Source organism: Mastomys coucha, unplaced genomic scaffold (assembly GCF_008632895.1).
Source record: "Mastomys coucha isolate ucsf_1 unplaced genomic scaffold, UCSF_Mcou_1 pScaffold14, whole genome shotgun sequence".
Lineage (NCBI taxonomy): Eukaryota > Metazoa > Chordata > Mammalia > Rodentia > Muridae > Mastomys > Mastomys coucha.
The window spans coordinates 81,488,181-81,494,128 of record NW_022196896.1 but is presented as its reverse complement, the minus strand read 5'-3'; the positions used below and the strand labels follow the sequence as shown (position 1 = coordinate 81,494,128).

Sequence of the window (5,948 nt, the reverse complement as noted above, 5' to 3'; positions counted from 1 at the left end):
AAAAAAAAAAAAAAAGAAAGAAAGAAAGAAAAGAAAAAAGAAAATGACAACCAAGTTACAATTCATAGACCCAGAGAAGTTAGGTAAAGAGGAGGGTTCTAAGGGGGAATATGTAGATCTCCCTTAAAAGAGGAAAGAGAATAGATTTTATGGCAGACTGGGGGTAGGTAATAAGAAGGGGGATAATGTTTGTGGTGAGACGGGTAAAGGGAGAAAGTTTGGGGAGAGATGGCTGGAATTGGGGGGGCTTTGAGGGGTAGTGTAGAAACCTAGTGCAGTGTAAGATTCCTAGAACCTGTGAAGGTGATCCTAATGAGTACTCCTAATAATGGGTAATATGGAGTCTCAACAGGCCATGTCTTATAGCCAGGCAACGCTTCCAATGATAAGACTGGGGTTACATTCAATTGAGTTGTTGGCAAAGGGGGTCCCATGGAAATCCCAAACAACACAGGCTTCTGCTAAGACAAAGAGTTCCTCTTTGCAAACTGACAACAGGGACCCCATTGCTGAGGACAACACCCACACAACTCATTGAACACAGAGAAGTCAAGCTGGTGCCTTTATGGAATGTTCACCCCTATGTTCTAGTTTTTTTGGTGTTAGAAAGTACTTCACAGGCTACTGAAAGAGAAACATGGAAACCAAACCATCCACAAAGCTTTTGACCTAAAATCTATCTGGCCTGCCAAGTATACTAGAGCGATGGTGGCACAGAACTTGTAGGAGTAGCCAGGTCAATGTCTGATTTGACTTAAGGCCCACTATACAAGAAGGAACCCATACCTGACACTGCTTGGGTAACCAAGAACCAGAGACCTAAGGTAAAACCAAACACTACTGGCCTAAATAATGAAAAAAGTATCAATAAGATGGTACCTCGTGATCATCTGCTGCACTCCTAGATCAGTGCTTTATCCAGTCACCATCAAAAAAGCTTCCTCCTGCATCATATGGGAATGGATGTAGAGATACATAGTCAAACATTACACAGAGAGAGAATCTAAATGGGATGTCCTCCCCTCAGAGGTGAGAAAAAAAAAAACAAGAGAAGTCAGAAAGATTACACCAGGAGAACAAGGCCTCCAGAATCAACTAAGCAAGGTGCATATGAGCTTACAGAGACTGGAGCATCAAGCACAGTGCCTAGATGGGTCTGTAGCAGGTCCTCTGCATATGTATTATAGCATTAGCTTAGTATTTTTATGGAACTCCTGACTGTGAGAACGAGTGTTCTCTGACGATTGTGTCTGCTCTTAGAACTCTTTTCCTCCTGTTGGTTACCATGTCTAACTTTAATATGATAGTTTTTGCTATGTATTATTTTTTATTTTGTCATGTTTGGTTATTTGCTTTGATACAGGGGAATTTTAATCCAGCAGTATGGCTGCTTTGGCAACGGTTCACATCCGAAGACTTTCTAGGTCTGTGTGATTCAGCTAGGATACAGGCATGCCCTTAGTACACGTCTTTAATCCCTAACAGTGAAGGTAAGGTTAGTTTGTACAAGGTGGCAGCCATGTGTGAAAGTAACTTTACCCAACTGAGGTGCAGAGAAAGCAATGAATCAGAGAAAGATTTGACAGAATGAGTCAGAGATAGAATATGCTCAACCCTCACAAGAATGAAGAGGAAAGAGAGGTACACTGGCGGGGGGCTGAGGTAGTGGGAGAGGTAGTTTTCTCAGGACAGCTTTACAGAGACTTGTTGCAGGTGAAGACAGAGTGAACCAGAGAATGAGAAGGAGCCAGATGATTAGAACAGATTAAGTTTGAGGCCAAGGAGAACAATTCAGTCAGAGGCCCAGAGAGAAGCCAGACTGAAGTTCAGAAATAACTAAAAAGGCTGAGTTTATTCAGCAGTAAGCCTCTGAGACAATAACTACATCTGGAGAATAAAAGTTACTTTTATACTTGGAAGCTAATTCTTTTCTAACAAGAGAAAGGAAGGAAATGGATCTGGAGGGGAGGTATAGTGGGGTGGAAGTAGGAGGAGTAGAGGGAGAGGAACTATAATCAGGATATATTATATAAGAAAAGAATCTATTTTCAACAAAGAAAGAAAGAAATCCACATGTATATATATTTATGTGTGTATATATGTATACATATATGTAAAGCATAATTAATTCTGCAAATGTTTAATGTAAAATTCACTTAGAGAATTTTGTTGTTTTAAGACAGGGTATTGCTGTGTAGTCCAGGCTAGCCTTGATCTCTACCTCGTTCCTCCTGACCCTTAGCCTGAGAGTTGCATACAAACTATCGTTTCAGGCATATACTATATCTGGTTTGTTCTTTGGGGAATTTTAAAATCCAAGTATAGTCATGTATCACTTAACACATTTTGAATACATGCTAGAAACACCAAAAGTGATCTAGGGTGTAATTACATAAACTAAGATGGCTGTGAGTTCATTAGCAGACACGTTAAGGACTTATCCATTGAGCTGAGCACTGAGAAATGTGAAGATCCGTAAAATATAGAAGCTTATTTCCAAGACTTTATTTAGTCTTGGGTTGATTTGTGTTTGTTTGTTGGGGGGAGGGACAGTGTTGTTTAGAGTTCTACTATGTGTGGCTCTGTTTTAAGCCTCTTTCCTTGAGATGTCTTGGCGCTGCTGCACACCATTGGGGAAGGATGGAGCAGAACAGAGTTCTGAGGTCCGCATCTTCCTTTGGGGTGTCCAGGACCCTGTGCCCACAGGGTGAGAAAAGATGAATGGAAGTCCAAAATAGGTGGGTTAGCACTGAATGTTGGGGGTAGGAGGTCTCAAAAGATTTTAGTTTTACAGCTGTTCTATGTTATAGCTCATTTAGAAAACAGCTTTCTTAGACGATGGTCAACAAAACGGATTATGCTCTTTATTCAGGGTGAACAAGGACTATATAAATTTTGGAAAATGGGAAGGAGTTCTTAGGGTAACATTTCATGGGCTGAGGTTTAAGGTTCTAGGGAGGGAATCCCTCATTTGCTTGGAGAGGCGCCCCTGGAAGTTGAACTTGTAATTTCACCCAGGATTGCATGACATTCACAGGTAGAGTGTCTACTTTCTTGGGTTTTTATATCCCTACCTACAACTGTTCTCCACCCCAATCCCTTCCAGCCCCCCAGCACTAGGTAGGAGAGAAAGAAGTTTAGAGGGGAAATGGGATATAGATCTCTTTAGATTACTTCCTGGGGATTAGGGGCACTGAGTTCCTAGGGGCAAGTCCAATCTTTGTTGCTAGGATATCTCAAACCAGCAACCAGAAACCACAACCCAGCTATAGCAACAGCAGCGACAACAGGGACAATAGCAGAGGGAACAGCTGCAGTCTCTCTCAGGGCTCTGGCATTTATATACCCTCTCCAGAGTCCCAATTCCAAATGTAAACTGACTTCAGCGGCAGAATGATATCCCTGCAAAAACATGAGACAAATATTAGTTAGTTGCTGTGGACAGCCTGAAGCAGCCCATGTCTCACACCCGGGATCAAAACAAAAACATATTCACATAACTGGATTTTTAAAGAAACCAAAATTCTCACTACATCATAGGGTTAGACTTTGTCTCCATCTGTGTTCTATTGCTGTGAAGCGACACCATGAACATGGCAACTCTTATAAAACATTTAATTGGGGCTGACTTACGGTTTTAGAGGTTTAGTACATTATCCTCACGGTAGGGAGCATGTCAGCACACAGGCAGACATGACAGCTGAGAGTTCTACATCCAGATCCACAGACAGGAGGAGAAGAGAGAGCTCCTCCTGCCCAGCTTAGACTTCTGAAAACTCAGTGTCCCGCCCCCCATGACATACTTCCTCCAAGAAGACCATGCCTCCTAATCTCCTCAAATAGTACCACTCCCTATGATCCTATTAGGGACATTTTCCTTCAAATCACCACAGAGTCCTTGACAGTTGCAGCAGGGATAATTGTTGGAATGTAGCCCAGAGAATGATACATGGTGAACAATGCCTTAGGGAACTGTGATTGGGGCTCCAGGAAAAAAAGCAAAAAGGCAGAGAACCTTTTACCTGAAATATATTTGTTCCCTGGATTGGTCTTGGATATGATTTCATGCCTTCTGTGACAAATTTTTGCATTCAATTTATAAGACCTGTTTATTCTTGTTGGATTTCGGAACATAGCTACAGAACTGTTGCAGATAGCTCTGGGACTATTTGTAATTTGATGCTAATTCTGTTCTCCCATGAGGGGCTGCAAAAAAGGAATGAGTCAGCACTCAGGTGATTTCCTTTAAACTTTCTTCCCACTTTATTTTGTGCAATAAAGGCCAGAGCCAGTGATTGGGAAGAAAAAGGGAAGGTGGACCTGGAAAGGTGGGGGAGAGAGGAGGAGGAGGAGTGTGAGAGAGAGAAGAAGGAAGAGGAGAGAGAGAGGACGATGGAGGGGGAGGTGCAAGGAAAGTGGAACAGAAGCACGTAGCCTGGAGAAACTGCAAGTTATAAGGGGTCTCATAGATGAGGAAGATGGTAGTGTAGTTGTAGATCTGCCCAATCTAGGCGCACAGCTGGTATTCATATTAATTGAGTTGTGTGTTCATTGCCAGGGCATATTTGAGTTAGAGAATTACCGAAACATAGAGCCAATCTGATGAAAGGCTATGCTGAGTGCTGTCTTCAGTGTACCCTGGATCTGGCTATGACCTTCTGCTTTGGTTTTATGCTTTCCCAGGTATAATCTATAGTGTGTGCCAGGCAATTGTGCTTAAATCGATCTGCCCTGAGATAGTTCTGGGAAAGGGCTGCTCTGTTAGTATTTAGTATGTGCTTACTGGTATTTGTTTACATGTTTTTCTGATCATGTTTTTCTGAACTCGAACTGTAAGACCCCAACTCTTTGAGATGCCCCCAACTGAGACACCAAGATGCAGATTGATACAAAAGCAAAAGATTTATTTTCCAGTGCATTGGGGTCAACCCTCAATCAGTCCCTCAAGGCACGTGACAAGAAGGCAATGCTGAACGGCTACTATAAGCAGTTTTTATATGTTTTAGGGGCACAGGTTATATCAGCAAGGTACAGTTCAAACTTATTGGCTAAGCATATTGACCTTTAAATCTATTGGCCAGCAAGCATGACACGAATTTGAACTCTACCTGGGACTTTCTAGAGGTTTAGGTGACTATCAGTACATTCTGAGAACTTTTTACTCAAGAATGTTCCTGTGGGTGGAGAATAGAACTTTGGCCTAGCCTTGACCCCAGTCGGGAGGGGGAAGCTGTTAGGAGCTGGAAAAAGCTGTGGAACTAGAAAAAGCCCCTAGGGTCCCTCATTCCCCCATTTTTCTTGTACAAGCTCCAATCCTGAAGCTATACTCAGGGGTTTTGGGTAACTTAAATTCTTCAGATCCAGTCCTCAGGAGTCTCATCTGGTAGTCCCTGGTCACTGCAGGCTTCCAGGATTGCAGGTAGAGTGGTGGACTAGAATATGGAGCACAGAGGGGACGGGGCAGATCTCATGGCTGCCAGGCTTGCTGGGATGGGGGTCAGGGGAGATCCAGTGGGCAGGGAATTGTACATGGAAATCTCATCATATGGTCATCTTATTAGATGCTGAAAACGCCTTTGACAAAATCCAACATGCCTTCTTGTTAAAAGTCTTGGAGAGATCAGGAATACAAGGCACCTAAACACAGTAAAAGCAGTATACAGAAAGCCAACAGCCAATGTCAAATTAAATGGAGAGAAACTTAGAGCAGTTCTACTAAAATCAGGGACAAGACAAGGCTGCCTACTCTCCCCATATCTTTTCAATATAGTACTTGAAATTCTACCTAGAGCAGTAAGACAACTGAAGGAGATCAAGGGGTTATAAATTGGAAAGGAAAAAGACAAAATATCGCTATTTGCAGATATGACAGTACATATGAGTAACCCCAAAAATCTACCAGAGAACTCCTATAACTGATAAACACCTTCAGCAAGTGGCTAGATACA

At 42.4% G+C, this 5,948-nt stretch overlaps 1 protein-coding gene and 1 long non-coding RNA gene across 2 annotated transcripts in view; both read right to left on the bottom strand.

The window, feature by feature from the left end:
* Positions 1–5,948, bottom strand: part of LOC116088434 (10 kDa heat shock protein, mitochondrial) — a 53,493-nt gene that overhangs the window by 34,116 nt on the left and 13,429 nt on the right. The window lies entirely within an intron of this gene.
* LOC116088435 lies at positions 879–3,751 on the bottom strand. Its single transcript, XR_004117885.1, has 3 exons — positions 3,634–3,751; positions 3,347–3,402; positions 879–944 (listed from the first exon to the last, which is right to left on the bottom strand). It is a non-coding gene; the product is annotated as an uncharacterized LOC116088435 (long non-coding RNA).